Source organism: Triticum urartu, chromosome 6A, assembly GCF_056163025.1.
Source record: "Triticum urartu cultivar PI428250 chromosome 6A, HENAU_Tu73, whole genome shotgun sequence".
NCBI lineage: Eukaryota > Viridiplantae > Streptophyta > Magnoliopsida > Poales > Poaceae > Triticum > Triticum urartu.
In genome coordinates this window covers 408,607,155-408,625,434 of record NC_141878.1, presented here as the reverse complement: position 1 = coordinate 408,625,434, position 18,280 = coordinate 408,607,155, and the positions used below count along the sequence as shown (strand labels likewise).

Genomic DNA, 18,280 nt, shown 5'->3' with positions numbered 1-18,280 from the left:
TTCCTTCCAAGTCTGACACTTCTTTATTTATTTATCGCCACTCCAACACAACTATTTTTGTGCTTATCTATGTCGATGATATTATTGTCACTAGTTCCTCCAATGAGGCATTTACAGCTCTCTTGCAAGATTTACAGCCAGATTTTGCTCTAAAAGATCTCGGTGACTTGCATTTTTTCCTTGGTATTGAAGTCAAGCGCAACCAAGAAGGTGGTCTTCATCTCTCTCAAGAGAAATATGCCACTGATCTTTTGAGCAAGGCAGGATTGCAGGGCTGTAAACCATCACCAACGCCGCTCTCCAGTTCAGAAATATTGTCTCTCACAGAGGGTGTACCTTTGGGTCAAGAGGATGGTACTAAATACAGGAGTTTGGTAGGAGCACTTCAGTACTTGACACTCATGAGGCCTGATATTTCATTTGCTATAAATAAAGTATGTCAGTATCTTCATGCACCTACTTCTGCTCACTGGACTGCTGCTAAGCACATATTGAGATATGTGAAGAACACACTAAGCATTGGGTTAACATTCACCAAGTCAACCTCTACACTTGTTAGTGCCTTTTCTGATTCTGATTGGGCAGGTTGCTTAGATGACAGAAGGTCTACAGGTGGCTTTGCAGTTTTCTTTGGACCTAACTTAATCTCTTGGTGTGCAAAGAAACAAGCCACTGTAAAGATCAAGTACTGAGGCAGAATACAAAGCACTAGCCAATACTACTGCAGAAATTATATGGGTTAAGTCTTTGCTTAAAGAATTTGGAATATTTCACACACAAACTCCATGCCTCTGGTGTGACAATATTGGTACCACTTATCTCTCTGTCAATCCTGTTTTTCATGCAAGAACGAAAAATATTGAGATTGATTATCATTTTGTTAGAGAGAGAGTTGCTAGTAAAGAATTGCATATTCGGTTCATTCCTTTAAAGGATCAAGTGGTTGATGGGTTTACTAAGGCATTATCAACAAGACTGTTTGAAGAGTTTAAGCGTAATCTAAACTTGAGAAGTTTAGATTAAGGGAGGATGTTAAACACAATGTTATGAGGCTGTTGGGCCGAATAGCTTGTATATCACGTTGGAGTAGTTAGGTAGATATTGGTTTTGTATCTCCTTCTATCTCCTGTTTAATACCTCCTGTAAAATTTCTTGTTGATTAAGACTCTGCCAACTCTTGTAACCCAAGCCATCTATCAATATATACTCATGCGGCTCCCCTGTTGGGAGTAGGAACGCTTACCCAAGTTTTACAAAAACAACACGTACACATACGGTTATTAAAAATCGTTTGCGATTTACTCCCTCCGTTCCCAAATATAAGTCTTTATAGAAATTCCAATAAGTGACTACATTCGAAGTAAAATGAGTGAATCTATACTCTAAAGTATGTCTACACATATATGTATGTTGTATTTCATTTAAAATGTCTAAAAAGACTTATTTAGAAACTGATGGAGTAATTACCAACTACCCCGTCCTGGTTTATAAGTCCTCTTTGTATATTTATGCCAAATTTTGACTAGAGATCTAATTAATAAAATACGAACACATGTCACCAAAGATTACATTGTTGGATTTGTCTTTGAACATAGTTTTCAATTATATTATTTTTATAACATGTTTCCAATTATATTATTTTTATAACATGCATTAACATTTTGTTAGTTAAATTTAAAATCAAAATATGGCTTAAAATATAAATGGGACTAATAGACCAAGATGAAGGTAGTAGCACACGGCCGCTCTCTACGCAACGTCGCGACCGATTGTTTAATGTGAAACACGGCGTAGTTTCACATCATACCACCGGCTCACAACTGTCAGCCGGCTTGTAAACGACCATTCTCTGCGTGTGCATCTCATGGCAATTCCCAAAGTATAAATGCACCATCGCTGCTATCAAGGGCAATGGAATATGAGACCAATTTTTTTCCGAAAGTACGCCAAAGGCATACCTTAGCTTTATAGAAGAAGAAAGAATACATGTACGAGAGATTGCAACGGCGAGATCACCACAAACCAGCGATCCCACACCCCTCCACTCCGGCTTAACTCAAGTGACTACTCACAATATCGATGAACTCCTCCCCCTCCTGCAAGAGCCCATTGCCGAATTTTGGCGAATATAGGCTCAACCGTCGCAAGCACACTACAAATGTTACCAGAATGAAAAACCCTATTGTTCCTTTGCTTCTGTAACATCCAACTAATGAGCGTGACAAACGAATCAAAGCCCTTCCTTTTCTCTTTTTGGATTTGCTTGCGTCTACTTGTCCACCAATCTTGAAGCCTGTCCTGGTGAGAAGGAGTCATGCTCATTAGTTGCCAAACCTAGATCAATGTCCACCTTGAAGAAGCATAAGTACCAAACATGCCTCGCAAAGGCGCATTGTAGCAGGAGGTGATCCACAATGTCTTCCTCCTGTTCACAAAGGAAACAGGGTGAAGTTTCATCTTGTAATCCATGGCGAAGTCTCTGGTCCGAAGTCCAAAGCCTATATTGAATCGTTAGCCACATGAAAATCTTGCATAAGAGCGGGGCCCAGCTCTTTCAGATCGCAGTATGGGCCTGAAATCTGATCCCTCCTTCCGAGAGCATCTTATAAGCGGACGCCGTTGTGTACTGCCCAATGTACTGCCCAACATCATTCCCATTGCATGAGACCAATTTTAATGGACATATCCTTGTAGTGAAATCTCAACAAAGGGCTCACTTTGTGATGTTGCTTAGGACTAACGAACATGGATTGTTTGCTCCATAAAAGCAAAGTACTCGAATGCCTCCCATCACGACAAAAAAAAATTCAAAGAAACAAAAGAACAACATGTAAACCAAAACATGCAATCAAGACATAAGCATGCATTTGAAATAAAATTTCAGCAAGAACAAATGTGCATCTCATGAGAACTCCCCAAGTTTAAATGCAGCAATAGCGCTATCAAAGGCAATGGAATATGGGAGCACCTCCAGCAGTTCCCTTGTCCTCACCAAAATATCTCCCAAAAAAATTCCTTGGGTGCCGCTGCCTCCCCTTCCCAAGCCAACCTACAACAATTGCCGAACCTTCAACAGGACCACGCCATCAGCACCACGCTGCACACAGGCCGCTTCGCTTGGCAGCCACCGACCACCGCACTGCCACCTCCCCGCACTACCAATGGCCGGCAGATAAGTTTAAATTATGGTTAGAACATTTCTACATTTTTCATATTATGAATCAAAAGGTCCTAAAAGAGAGAAAAATTTGCAAAGAAAATTACAAGCCACAAACATCCAAGGAAGCAATTAGCAGCATTAGCTCTCAAGCATGAACAACTACTAATGTTTCGAGAAACAATCGTCGAATTTAACATCATTGCCATATTCTATTGTATCATCAATAATTCAATAAAACAATGGCATATCCCAAAAGAATAATTCTGGTCTACTTGTTACATATAAGAAATGTAATACAGCAAATGCCCTATTAGAGTAACTATGACAAAAATATATAGCCCCATCTGGATATACATCCATAGCTAAAATCTTAAATTCATCATGTAGGGTGGTAGAAATAAAAACCAGCAAGAAATACGGAAACTTCTCCGATTTAAAAATAAAAAATACAACAAATGTAGGAAATGAAAATAAGATCCGATAGAAAATTGCAACATTCAATTGGATTAAAAAAATCTTACTTATTGAAACCAAAGCAAACAAAAAATTTAGTTTTTTTTAAGCTAAAACACCCTCCGACTCTTTATTCATTAGGCGCTAGCATGTCTTGACTGCAAACAATCAGCCAACCATCCAGGTATTGTTTAATACAAGTGCATAAAAACAGAAAGTTTTAACGAGTGCCTAGCTAGACGGTGTGCCGCCACATTAGTCCAATGACAAGCAAAACGTAGCCTAAATCCCTGAAACATAGTAGACATCTCTTTCATCTCCCTAATGAGATGAAAACACGACGTTCTCCCATCTACCGTGTCATCATTATCGCATCTCTGCTTGCAAATAGTTCAATGGATAAAGGGTCCATTACCCCATCGTACCTTACGCCTCCAGCTCTAACGAAAGCTCCAATGAAGCCTGCTCCTCCGCGTATAAGACCCATATCCGTAGATCCATCAGTGTTGATATTTATCCATCCCTCCTCCGGTGGCACAATCTCCTCGATATGGATTTCACCGGCTGATACTCCACCTCACCATAAGTGTAGTGATGGTACAAGTTCTAAACCTGTTGTTCGATTCCAAATGTCTACAAAGTACAGTTATTACCGGCCGCCTAGTTCAGGATACTAGCATCCAGCTAATTGAATTCAACTTGTATTTCACAATTCCAAGCAAATTTAATTTAAATCAGTTCAGGTTTCTTCATGTACTCGTTCAACGAAGTTAAGAATGGTGTCCACAATATTCCACTTTGTTTCGTTAGAGAAGCAATGGAAATTTATGAAATCTCATGTCCTTATCAAACTCCTCAGAGACAACTGATGACAACACACGCTCTCAGCTTAAATCTCCTAGATACACAACAAAAACCAAAAAAAAATATTGGAGAGCCACTAAACACAAGAGAAGGGAAACCTCAATATCTGAACCCTCATTTTGTGAGGTTAACTAACGAATATGCAAACACGGATAGTTTGCTCCAAAAAGCAAAATGACGTTGTTCTCCAAAACAAAAATACACACAGAAAATATAAGTATTGACTGTCTCATGGCAAGTCCCAAAGTTTAACTGCAGCAACGCCACTATCAAGGGCAAGGGAATATGAGACCACCTTCAAAGGAAAAATTCTAAGGAATCTTAACATTAAAAGGTTTGTTTTGTGACGTTTGCCAAGGAATATACAAACACAGATAGTTTGCTCCTTATCAGGCAGAAGGACTTGGATGTCCCCCCGTCACACAAGAAGAACACTCACGGCGAAGACGATTACAGCTAAGCAATTTTGAAAGAAAAAACCAATTATCTAGTCATACAAGCTAATGAATTCCAGGGGTCAACACAATCAGAATGGCACAGAAGCCATGACAAATTCACAATTCTGGGTGACTTAACTAATTAGTATAATAATATACTGATCTTAGCAAGGAGTGGTGCGGCCATTCTGAGGCCAGAATAACCAGGTCAGATTATGCGTTTTCCTGATTCGATTTTTAAGGTCCTGGTTCTTAGAAACTTAGAAGTTCTGGTTGCGCCTTAACCATACAAAGCTATCAAAGGACATATGGCAGAGATTTTAGTCAATGCGACCATTGCGGAACATCTCCAGACCAAGCAAATCAAGTTCAGCCGCATATAATATTCCATTACGCCTGTGCAGATCGTTGTGCAGATCCTTCGTCCATGCCATTGTTCATTCGTTATACCATCGATTTGATCTGTCATTTCAATTATCAGACTATGGAAAAAAAGAGATAACATTTCATAAACAAACAAATGCAAGCACAAATAATTCAGCAAATAAGGCAGTGTAGTTCCTCGACGTCCAATCGCATCACAAAATTTCCGCACTGGATAGCGAGAGGAACAATTGCTTTCTGCTTCCCGTCTCATCACTGCCCGAGAACCATACAAACTAGTTCACAGACACGAATACTGTTAAGAGAAGCAGCAGATCAAAACACGCAGCAAAGCAAGATCCAATATATAGTACTAGGAATCATGATGATTTCTAAGACAACTCAGTCCCTTAGATGTTCTTTGACCATGCGATCATTTCCGCAGGAGTCATTACAGGTCTGTAACTGTAAAATTGGCTCATCACGGTTGTCGAAATCAAGATATCCAAAGAAAGATGGGAACTTTTTAGATGTATGTAAGAGCCGCCGATGCCCTGGGAGAGAAACTCGGAGGGCACACGAGGGGCTAACTCGGGATACAACGGGACGATGTTGCTTCAAGGGAACGAGTCCATTGGGAACCGATCAGGCTCGAGAGACTGATCATCCCAATGACCAGATGACGAAGCACCAACAAATCGAAAAATGGGGATTACACGAAGAACGGCAATTCAAATCAAGAGAGAAAAATCAACCAGGACAAAGAAGCATTGAAGCAAATCAGCCGGGTGAAGAGAACGAGCAAAGGAGGCGGCGGCGGTGATGAGAGAAAGAGGGGAAGAAGCGACTGGTATTTATAGCAGCGCGCGTCGCTGCCTTCACGCAGCAAAACCCTAATGGGCCCTAGAGCGATGGGCCAGTGCGCTGCTATGGGCCGCAAGACATGTTTTTCAGGGCGCGGAACAAATACGGGCTCCGCAAGCATCTGAACCCGTACAAATTTCAAAGATGAAGTACTACCTCCGTCCGGATTTAAAAGGCCCCTTGGGACGAGGCGTTCGTTTTTATAAGGCCTGTTGGTCCTCCAGTAATTCAATGCATGCTTTAAGAATATCTCTAACAGGCGCCAAATGCGTCGCGCGTAAAAAACTGATTTGCCGCATATCTATTGTCTGGTTTGATGTGGCATGCAGTGCTGGCTCTAACAGCCACGCTAAAATGTAGCGCGCGCGCTGCTCCAGCAACACGTAAAAATGCAGTGCGCGCGACTCGCCGGTGCATTGTACATGGCATTTTGAACACAAAATGAAGTTGATGAAACATTCAAAATGCAATAAACATGACATATAAAATTTCACATAAACAAATTGATGGAGAAAAGTTCATGCCCATAAGTTCAAAATCATACCCACAAGTTTATCCAACTAAGTTCAAAAGGCAAATCAAGTTCAATACACAAATGAAAGACACATCATTCCTCGTCCTCGTCCTCGTCTTCGTCCTCGTCTTGATCTTCGGAAGACGATTCTTCCGCCTCTGAAGATGAATCTTCCTCCCTCTCCTTATCACGCACCGCATCACGTGAAACTCCGACAGTGTTGGTAAGATCTTCAACGGCATCTTCATGGGAATGTGTGCGAGGAGGCACATCGAAAGACATTCCGCCCATGACGGCCGAAGGTGCACCTATGCCTCACATGAGAGAAGCAAAACTCATGCCTCCCATGATGGCCATAGCGTCGGGGGGTGCTCCAAAGCCAGCCATGCCTCTCATTGCACCGCCCACGGTACCTCCGAAGCCACCCATGCCACCCATGACGCCGATGCCACCGCCACCCATCGCGCCAAGGCCACCGCCACCCATTGCGCCGAGGCCACCGCCAACCATGGCACCGAGGCCACCGCCACCCATTGCGCGAATCATGTCTCTTTTTTCGATCAAAACTTCTTCACGGGCAAGATTGACATACTCCTTTTGCACCTCATTGAGGATATATGTGTCTAAGAAGAACAAGTGTTTCTCCCATTCCAACAATCTTGTTCGCTCCTCATTGCTCACCTTCCTCTCCTCCAAAGCCACCTTCCTCTCCTCGGCCGCCAACCTCCTCTCCTCGGCCGCGGCATCTTGGTTCCTTGCCATTTTCCTCACCTCGTTGGCTTCTTTTCTTGCCTTCACAATAGCTTCCATAGCATTTTTGAGCTCATCATCTCCTTTCCTCTTCTTCTTTTCGGTTTTATCTTTCTTGCACCCATCCGGTCGTTTTGGCTTCGAGTATGAAACCGAGTTGGGTGTGGGGCTTCTCTTGCCGTCATCACTTCATGCATCATCCTCATCATCATCCAACTTAATTGTTCGCTTCCGTTTGTTGCTTAAATACAAATCATCCAAATCTTCATGCTTCTTCCATTTTTCATCATCCTTCAACACTTCATAGCAATGAGGCAAAGTAAATATTCTTCCTTTCTTGATCTTCCCCTTCTTGGTTTTCCTCTCCTCTTCTTTGAACAAGTTTTGCGCAATGTTGTACTACATGAAAACAAAGCAAGTTAGCACCAACAACAAGTATGATGAACATGTATGAAATGTCACTTACTCTATCGTCCTCATTTGTGCCACTTGGGTTCAACTTGTCAACCGCCTTTTGACAGGCCGCCCACCTTTGACAATCCGAGTTGATTGTTGATACGTCTCCAACGTATCTATAATTTTTTATTGCTCCATGCTATGTTATCTACTGTTTTGGGCAATATTGGGCTTTATTATCCACTTTTATATTATTTTTGGGACTAACCTATTAACCGGAGGTCCAGCCCAGATTTGCTGTTTTTTGCCTATTTCAGTGTTTCGAATAAAAGGAATATCAAACGGAGTCGAAACAGAACGAAATCAACTGGAGAAGTTATTTTTGGAAGGAAAGCTACCGGAAAAACTTGGAGTGCACGTCAGGAAAGAAGGGAGGTGCCCACGAGGGTGGGGGCGCGCCCCCATGCCTCGTGGCCCCCCTTCGGTCCCTCGACGTGCTTCTTTCACCCATATATACCTACGTATCCTAAAACTTCCAGAACAGATAATAGATCGGGAGTTCCGCCGCCAGAAGCCTCCGTAGCCACTGAAAACCAATCTAGACCCGTTTCGGCACCCTGCCAGAGGGGGTAATCCTTCTCCGGTGGTCATCTTCATCATCCCGGTGCTCTCCATGACGAGGAGGGAGTAGTTCTCCCTCGGGGCTGAGGGTATGTAGCAGTAGTTATGTGTTTGATCTCTCTCTCGTGTTCTTAAGGTGATACGATCTTGATGTATCGCGAACTTTGCTATTATAGTTGGATCCTATGATGTTTTCTCCCCCCCCCCTACTCTCTTGTAATGAATTGAGTTTCCCCTTTGAAGTTATCTTATCGGATCGAGTATTTAAAGATTTGAGAACACTTGATGTATGTCTTGTCGTGCGTATCTGTGGTGACAATGGAATACCACGTGATTCACTTGATGTATGTTTTGGTGATCAACTTGCGGGTTCCTGTAACATCCCAAATTTTTAATTTGGAATGTTATACACTAGGTCATCATGCATATCATATTTTATTTTGCTTTTGTTTTTGATACTAGAAAATCCTAAGCAACTCAAGGACCCACGGAGAGAGTTGGGGATTTCGTTATTTACATATTTGAGTTTTCTCACATTATGTAAACAGGATCATTTGATTTTATTTATTTTATCATCAATTATTTCTATTACAAAAATATGGGAGAGGGAATAAAATGACTTTCCCAAAATATAGAAATATTGAAGATTTAATAAAAAAATCAAATAAGATTTATTTTGGAGTTTTTCGGTATTTTTACTTGAATTTAGGAAAAATGCGCGTTTTTCAAAGTTGTAGTTTGGCCCAGATAAATGTTCACTTTATCGGGCTTGATTTTAGAAACCCGGCAAAATTTATTTCGTGATTTTTGGAGTCCGTTTAGTATTTCTTTTTATTTTTTTCTGAGCGGATTTATAAAAAAAACGCAAACCGACTTCGGGCCGTACCCGGCCAGGAATCCCTGGCCCAGCGCCTTTATATAGCGCCTGAGGCCCAGCCGAGAGCCCCAGCCCAGCCGAAACCCTAGCCGCCGCCTCCCAGCCGCCGCCGCTGCCCGCCGCCGCCGTCGCCGGAGCGCGCCGCCCGAGGTTCGCCGTCGCCGCCTCATTTTCCGTGCAGTTTTTTTAAAAAAAAATTCTGTTCGTCGTTTGTCTTTTTCGTCGGATTTTCCGCGGTTATTTTCTGATCGCGATTTCTGATCCGATTTTCGTTTTAGTATAACTTTTCGCTCGTTTATCGGAATCAGGCGATTCAAGCGCCTGGAGTTTCGTCTCGAAACCCTCTTTTCGAATAATCAACTTAAACATGTTTTTGTTACTGTAAAATTTGCCCTAAATCCAGATTACTAGAACGGAGTTGTTTTCTTTCGCCGTTTGATTTCTTTTGCTTCGTTCGATTTGATTTTTTTGCCAACCAGGGTTCTTAAGTTGAACTTTCTGGTTAGATCTTCTATTTGAGTTTTACCTGTGCATTAGATGAGTACTTATTGTATGCTTGTTGTTTGTCTGTGATAGAATACCCGGAGTGCGCCGCCTGTTACGTTGAATCTCTAGGTTACGCGGATCATCAGCAAGGCAAGTAACACTTTGATCATACCTTTTTCTACAACCCAGTTTTATTGCATTAGATCAATCCTCACACATTTCATGATTAGGATCTAATTAAACTGTGGGATGGGAAGTAGATGAGGTAGTACCTATTACCTGTTTATTATCAAACCTTTGGGAGTTACTTCTACGTTTGCTTATTATGCCATGCTATGCTAGTAGACGTGGATTGGGTGAGTGATATCCATGACAGATGTGAGATTGTTAATTAATGGTTTATCTAAGGTGGCAACCTAACACACATCTGGGTGGATTGAGGCACCTGGGGTTTCCAGGACTTGCCTGTTTTTATTGGACCGCCACCCAGGCCCAAAGGGATCATGAGATTATTCATACTAGAAACTTCCGTGTGCAGCCACAAGCCATTATGGGCTCTGGCATAGTTGACTAAGTTGTGCGAACTCTTACAGTGGTAGACTAGCAGATGTAGGGGTTGTAGGTGGTACGGTCTACCCGATCGTAAGGTGCTAGCGCTTCTGAAAGACTATGTCTCGGTCATCCGTCTTCTCAAACACCCTGTAATGCGAGAAACCAAACGGAGGTGATCGAGTCTTGTGGGGAAAAGTGCGCAAACCTCTGCAGAGTGTAACAAACTAATCATGGTTAGCCGTGTCCCTGGTTATGGACAAATCTTGAGTATCTAGTACTTGGATTATCATGTGAATCTCAACATGTTACTCTAAATTAATTTTGATGGGTTTTAATGATGTTACTTAATTGGGATTGAGGATGCTGTCAACCATCCTCAATGTTTCACAACCACCATGATAGTAATTAATTTTATTCCTTTGAAGTAGGGAAAATTTGGCTTTACGCAAAAACAGTAACCATAGAGCTTTCCACCAGCGAAATATGCATATAATATAGTTGTTGCATTCCATTACTCTCTATGTGTTACCTTGCCAGCATATTCCATGTGCTGACCCGTTTTCGGGCTGCAACGTTAATGTTGCAGACTTTTCAGACGACGATTAAGGAGTTTTTGTTGGAAATATGCCCTAGAGGCAATAATAAATTGATTATTATTATATTTCCTTGTTCATAATAATCGTTTATTATCCATGCTATAATTGTATTGATAGGAAACTCAGATACATGTGTGGATACATAGACAACACCATGTCCCTAGTAAGCCTCTAGTTGACTAGCTCGTTGATCAATAGATGGTTACGGTTTCCTGACCATGGACATTGGATGTCATTGATAATGGGATCACATCATTAGGAGAATGATGTGATGGACAAGACCCAATCCTAAGCCTGGCACAAAGATCGTGTAGTTCGTTTGCTAAAGCTTTTCTAATGTCAAGTATCATTTCCTTAGACCATGAGATTGTGCAACTCCCGGATACCGTAGGAGTGCTTTGGGTGTGCCAAACGTCACAACGTAACTGGGTGGCTATAAAGGTACATTACAGGTATCTCCGAAAGTGTCTGTTGGGTTGGCACGAATCGAGACTGGGATTTGTCACTCCGTGTAAACGGAGAGGTATCTCTGGGCCCACTCGGTAGGACATCATCATAATGTGCACAATGTGATCAAGGAGTTGATCACGGGATGATGTGTTACGAAACGAGTAAAGAGACTTGCCGGTAACGAGATTGAACAAGGTATCGGGATACCGACGATCGAATCCCGGGCAAGTATCGTACCGCTAGACAAAGGGAATTGTATACGGGATTGATTAAGTCCTTGACATCGTGGTTCATCCGATGAGATCATCGTGGAACATGTGGGAGCCAACATGGGTATCCAGATCCCGCTGTTGGTTATTGACCAGAGAACGTCTCGGTCATGTCTGCATGTCTCCCGAACCCGTAGGGTCTACACACTTAAGGTTCGATGACGCTAGGGTTATAAAGGAAGTTTGTATGTGGTTACCGAATGTTGTTCGGAGTCCCAGATGAGATCCCGGACGTCACGAGGAGTTCCGGAATGGTCCGGAGGTAAAGATTTATATATGGGAAGTCCTGTTTCGGCCATCGGGACAAGTTTCGGGGTCATCGGTATTGTACCGGGACCACCGGAAGGGTCCCGGGGGCCCACCGGGTGGGGCCACCTATCCCGGAGGGTCCCATGGGCTGAATTGGGAAGGGATCCAGCCCAAAGTGGGCTGGGGCGCCACTTCCCCCTAGGTCCCATGCGCCTAGGGTGGGGGGGAACCCTAAGGAAGAGTCCCAAGGGGGTAAGGCATCTCCTAGGTGCCTTGGGGGGGAGGGAAACCTCCCTTGGCCGCCACCCCCCTAGGAGATTGGATCTCCTAGGGCCGGCGCCCCCCCTTGGCCCTCCTATATATAGTGGGGGAATGAGGGCTCTTTCATCCATGCTTTTGGTTGCCTCCTTCTCCCTTCTCCAACACCTCCTCCTCTCCCGTGGTGCTTGGCGAAGCCCTGCAGGATTGCCACGCTCCTCCATCACCACCACGCCGTTGTGCTGCTGCTGGATGGAGTCTTCCTCAACCTCTCCCTCTCTCCTTGCTGGATCAAGGCATGGGAGACGTCGTCGGGCTGTACGTGTGTTGAACGCGGAGGTGCCGTCCGTTCGGCACTAGGATCATCGGTGATTTGAATCACGACGAGCACGACTCCATCAACCCCGTTCTCTTGAACGCTTCCGCTTAGCGATCTACAAGGGTATGTAGATGCACTATCCTTCCCCTCTTTGCTGGTCTCTCCATAGATAGATCTTGGTGACACGTAGGAAAATTTTGAATTTCTGCTCTGTTCCCCAACAGTGGCATCATGAGCTAGGTCTATGCGTAGTTTCTATGCACGAGTAGAACACAAAGTAGTTGTGGGCGTTGATTTTGTTCAATATGCTTGCCGTTACTAGTCTTATCTTGATTCGGCGGCATCGTGGGATGAAGCGGCCCGGACCGACCTTACACGTACTCTTACGTGAGACAGGTTCCACCGACTGACATGCACTAGTTGCATAAGGTGGCTAGCGGGTGTCTGTCTCTCCTACTTTAGTCGGATCGAATTCGATGAAAAGGGTCCTTATGAAGGGTAAATAGCAATTGGCATATCACGTTGTGGTCTTTGCATAGGTAAGAAACGTTCTTGCTAGAAACCCATAGCAGCCACGTAAAACATGCAAACAACAATTAGAGGACGTCTAACTTGTTTTTGCAGGGTATGCTATGTGATGTGATATGGCCAAAAGGATGTGATGAATGATATATGTGATGTATGAGATTGATCATGTTCTTGTAATAGGAATCACGACTTGCATGTCGATGAGTATGAAAACCGGCAGGAGCCATAGGAGTTGTCTTAATTTATTTATGACCTGCGCGTCAACATAAACGTCATGTAATTACTTTACTTTATTGCTAAAGCGTTAGCCATAGTAGTAGAAGTAATAGATGACGTGACAACTTCATGAAGACACGATGATGGAGATCATGATGATGGAGATCATGGTGTCATGCCGGTGACAAGATGATCATGGAGCCCCAAGATGGAGATCAAAGGAGCTATATGATATTGGCCATATCATGTCACTATTATTTGATTGCATGTGATGTTTATCATGTTTTTGCATCTTGTTTACTTATAACGACGGTAGTAAATAAGATGATCCCTCACTAAAATTTCAAGAAGTGTTCTCCCCTAACTGTGCACCGTTGCTAAAGTTCGTTGTTTCGAAGCACCACGTGATGATCGGATGTGATAGATCCTTACGTTCACATACAACGGGTGTAAGACAGTTTTACACATGCAAAACACTTAGGGTTAACTTGACGAGCCTAGCATGTGTATAGACATGGCCTCGGAACACAGAAGACCGAAAGGTCGAGCATGAGTCGTATAGAAGATACGATCAACATGAAGATGTTCACCGACGTTGGCTAGTCCGTCTCACGTGATGATCGGACACGGCCTAGTTGACTCGGATCATGTAATCACTTAGATGACTAGAGGGATGTCTATCTGAGTGGGAGTTCATAAGATGAACTTAATTATCCTGAACATAGTCAAAAGGTCTTCGCAATTATGTCGTAGCTCGCGCTTCAGTTCTACTGTTTAGATATGTTCCTAGAGAAAATTTAGTTGAAAGTTGATAGTAGCAATTATGCGGACTAGGTCCGTAAACTGAGGATTGTCCTCATTGCTTCATAGAAGGCTTATGTCCTTAATGCACCGCTCAGTGTGCTGAACCTCGAACGTTGTCTGTGGATGTTGCGAACATCTGACATACACGTTTTAATAACTACGTGATAGTTCAGTTAAACGGTTTAGAGTTGAGGCACCGAAGACGGTTTTTGAAACGTCGCGAAACATATGAGATGTTTCGAGGACTGAAATTGGGATTTCAGGCTCGTGCCCACGTCAAGAGGTATAAGACCTCCGACGATTTTCTTAGCCTGCAAACTAAGGGAGAAAAGCTCAATTGTTGAGCTTGTGCTCAGATTGTCTGAGTACAACAATCATTTGAATCAAGTGGGAGTTGATCTTCCAGATGAGATAGTGATGTTTCTCCGAAGTCATTACCACCAAGCTGCTAGAGCTTCGTGTTGAACTATAATATATCAGGGATATATATGATGATTCTTGAGATATTCGCGATGTTTGACACCGCGAAAGTAGAAATCAAGAAGGAGCATCAATTGTTGATGGTTGGTGAAACCACTAGTTTCAAGAAGGGCAAGGGAACAAAGGGATACTTCATGAAACGGCAATTCAGCTGCTGCTCTAGTGAAGAAACCCAAGGTTGAACCCAAACCCGAGACTAAGTGCTTCTGTAATAAGGGGAACAACCACTGGAGCAGAATTACCCTAGATACTTGGTAGATGAGAAGGCTGTCAAGGTCGATAGAAGTATATTGGATATACATTGTGTTGATGTGTACTTTACTAGTACTCCTAGTAGCACCAGGGTATTAGATACTGGTTCGGTTGCTAAGGGTTAGTAACTCGAAATAAAAGCTATGGAATAAACGGAGACTAGCTAAAGGCGAGCTGACGATATGTGTTGGAAGTGTTTCCAATGTTGATATGATCAAGCATCGCACGCTCCCTCTACCATCGAGATTGGTGTTAAACCTAAATAATTGTTATTTGGTGTTTGCGTTGAGCGTAGACATGATTGGATTATGACTATCGCAATATGGTTATTCATTTAAAGAGAATAATAGTTACTCTGTTTATTTGAATAATACCTTCAATGGTCTTGCACCTAAAATGAATGGTTTATTGAATCCCGATCATAGTGATACACATTTTCATGCCAAAGGTATAAGATAGTAATGATAGTACCACACAAATGTGGCACTGCCACATAAGTCATATCGGTATAAAACGCATGAAGAAGCTCCATGTTGATGGATCTTTGGGCTCACTCGTTTTTGAAAAGTTTGAGACATGCGAACCATGTCTATTGGTATATATGCATGAAGAAACTCCATGCAAATGGACCGTTTGGACTCGCTTGATTTTGAATCACTTGAGACATGCAAATCATACCACATGGGCAAGATGACTGAAAGCCTCGTTTTTCAGTAAAATGGAACTAGAAAGCAACTTGTTGGAAGTAATACATTTTGATGTGTGCAGTCCAATGAGTGCTGAGGCGTGTAGTGGACATCGTTATGTTCTTACTTCACAGATGGTTTGAGCAGATGTTGAGTACATTTACTTGATGAATCACGAGTCTGAATTATTGAAAGGTTCAAGTAATTTCAGGGTGAAGTTGAAAGATCGTCGTGACAAGAGGATAAAAGATCTATGATATGATCATAGAGATGAATATCTGAATTACAAGTTTGGCATAGAATTAAGACATTGTGGAAATTGTTTCACAATTAATACAGCCTGGAACACCATAGTGTGATGGTGTGTCCGAACATCATAACTGCACCCTATTGGATATGATGCATACCATGATGTCTCTTATCGAATTACCACAATAGTTTATGGGTTAGGCATTAGAGACAACCACATTCACTTTAAAAGGGGCACCACGTAATTCCGATGAGATGACACCGTATGAACTATGGTTTAGAGAAACCTAAGCTGTCATTTCTTAAAAGTTTGGGGCTGCGACGCTTATGTGAAAAAGTTTCAGGCTGATAAGCTCGAACCCATGCATCTTCATAGGACACCCAAAACAGTTGGGTATACCTCCTATCTCAGATCCGAAAGCAATAAGGGATTGTTTCTAGAATCGGGTCCTTTCTCGAGGAAAAGTTTCTTTCGAAAGAATTGAGTGGGAGGATGGTGGAGACTTGATGAGGTTATTGAACCGTCACTACAACTAGTGTATAGCAGGGCACAAAGAGTTGTTCCTGTGGCACCTACACCAATTGAAGTGGAAGCTTATGATATTGATCATGAAACTTCAGATCAAGTCACTACCAAACCTCGTAGGATGACAAGGATGCGTACTACTTCAGAGTGGTACGTAATCCTGTCTTGGAAGTCATGTTGCTAGACAACAATGAACCTACGAGCTATGGAGAAGCGATGGTGGGCCTGGATTCTGATAAATGGCTCGAGGCCATAAAATCCGAGAGAGGATCCATGTATGAAAACAAAGTGTAGACTTTGGCAGAACGGCTCGATGGTCGTAATGCTATTGAGTACAGATGGATTTTAAAAGGAAGACGATCAATAGATGGTAAGTATTACCATTAAGAAAGCTCGACTTGTCGTTAAGATGTTTTCCGACAAGTTCAAGGAGTTGACTACCATGAGACTTTCTCACTCGTAGCGATGCTAAGAGTCTATTGGAATTATGTTAGCGATTACTGCATTATTTATGAAATCTTGCAGATAGGATGCCAAAACATTGTTTCCTCGACGATTTTTGAGGAAAGGTTGTATGTGATACAACCGGAAGGTTTTGTCAATCCTGAAAGATGCTAATAAGTATGCAAAGCTCCAGCAATCCTTCTAAGGACTGGAGTAAGCATCTCGGAGTTGGAATGTATGCTTTGATGAGATGATCAAAGATTTTGGGTTTATACAAAGTTTATGAGAAACTTGTATTTCCAAAGAAGTGAGTGGGAGCACTATAGAATTTCTGATGAGTATATGTTATGGATCAGAAATGATGTAGAATTTCTGGAAAGCATATAGAGTTATTTGGAAAGTGTTTTTCAATGGAAAGCCTGGATTAAGCTATTTGAGTATTGAGCATCAAGATCTATAAGGATAGATCAAAACGCTTAATGGTACTTTCAAATGAGCACATACCTTGACATGATCTTGAAGGTGTTCAAGTTGGATCAGTCAAAGAAGGAGTTCTTGCCTGAGTTGTAAGGTATGAAGTTAAGACTTAAAGCTCGACCACGGCAGAATAGAGAGAAAGGACGAAGGTCGTCCCCTATGCTTAAGACGTAGGCTCTACAGTATGCTATGCTGTGTACCGCACCTGAAGTGTGCCTTGCCATGAATCAGTCAAGGGGTACAAGAGTGATCCAAGAATGGATCACAGGACAGCGGTCAAAGTTATCCTTAGTAACTAGTGGACTAAGGAAGTTTCTCGGTTATGGAGGTGGTAAAAGAGTTCGTCGTAAAGGGTTACGTCGATGCAAGCTTAACACCTATCCGAATAGCTCTGAGTAGAGATACCGGATACGTATAATGGAGCAGCAATTTAGAATAGCTCCAAGTAGAACAGTTATTTGGAATAGCTCCAAATAGAACGTGGTAGCTACATCTAGGAGATGATATAGAGATTTGCGAAGTACATACGGATCTGAATGTTGCAGACCCGTTGACTAAAACCTCTCTCACAAGCAACATGATCAAACCTAGAACACATTGAGTGTTAATCACATAGTGATGTGAACTAGATTATTGACTCTAGTAAACTCTTTGAATGTTGGTTACATGGCGATGTGACCTGTGAGTGTTAATCACATGGCGATGTGAACTGGATTATTGACTCTAGTGCAAGTGGGAGACTGTTGGAAATATGCCCTAGAGGCAATAATAAATTGATTATTATTATATTTCCTTGTTCATGATAATCGTTTATTATCCATGCTATAATTGTATTGATAGGAAACTCAGATACATGTGTGGATACATAGACAACACCATGTCCCTAGTAAGCCTCTAGTTGACTAGCTCGTTGATCAATAGATGGTTACGGTTTCCTGACCATGGACATTGGATGTCATTGATAACGGGATCACATCATTAGGAGAATGATGTGATGGACAAGACCCAATCCTAAGCCTAGCACAAAGATCGTGTAGTTCGTTTGCTAAAGCTTTTCTAATGTCAAGTATCATTTCCTTAGACCATGAGATTGTGCAACTCCCGGATACCGTAGGAGTGCTTTGGGTGTGCCAAACGTCA

At 42.4% G+C, this 18,280-nt stretch overlaps 1 non-coding gene and 1 pseudogene across 1 annotated transcript; both read right to left on the bottom strand.

Moving 5' to 3' along the window:
- Positions 1-5,464: 5,464 nt before the first annotated feature.
- On the bottom strand, positions 5,465-5,613 carry LOC125517822 (small nucleolar RNA snoR136). Its single transcript, XR_007287823.1, has one exon. It is a non-coding gene; the product is annotated as a small nucleolar RNA snoR136 (small nucleolar RNA).
- Positions 5,614-5,673: 60 nt separating this feature from the next.
- On the bottom strand, positions 5,674-5,769 carry LOC125517699 (small nucleolar RNA SNORD25; annotated as a pseudogene).
- Positions 5,770-18,280: the final 12,511 nt, after the last annotated feature.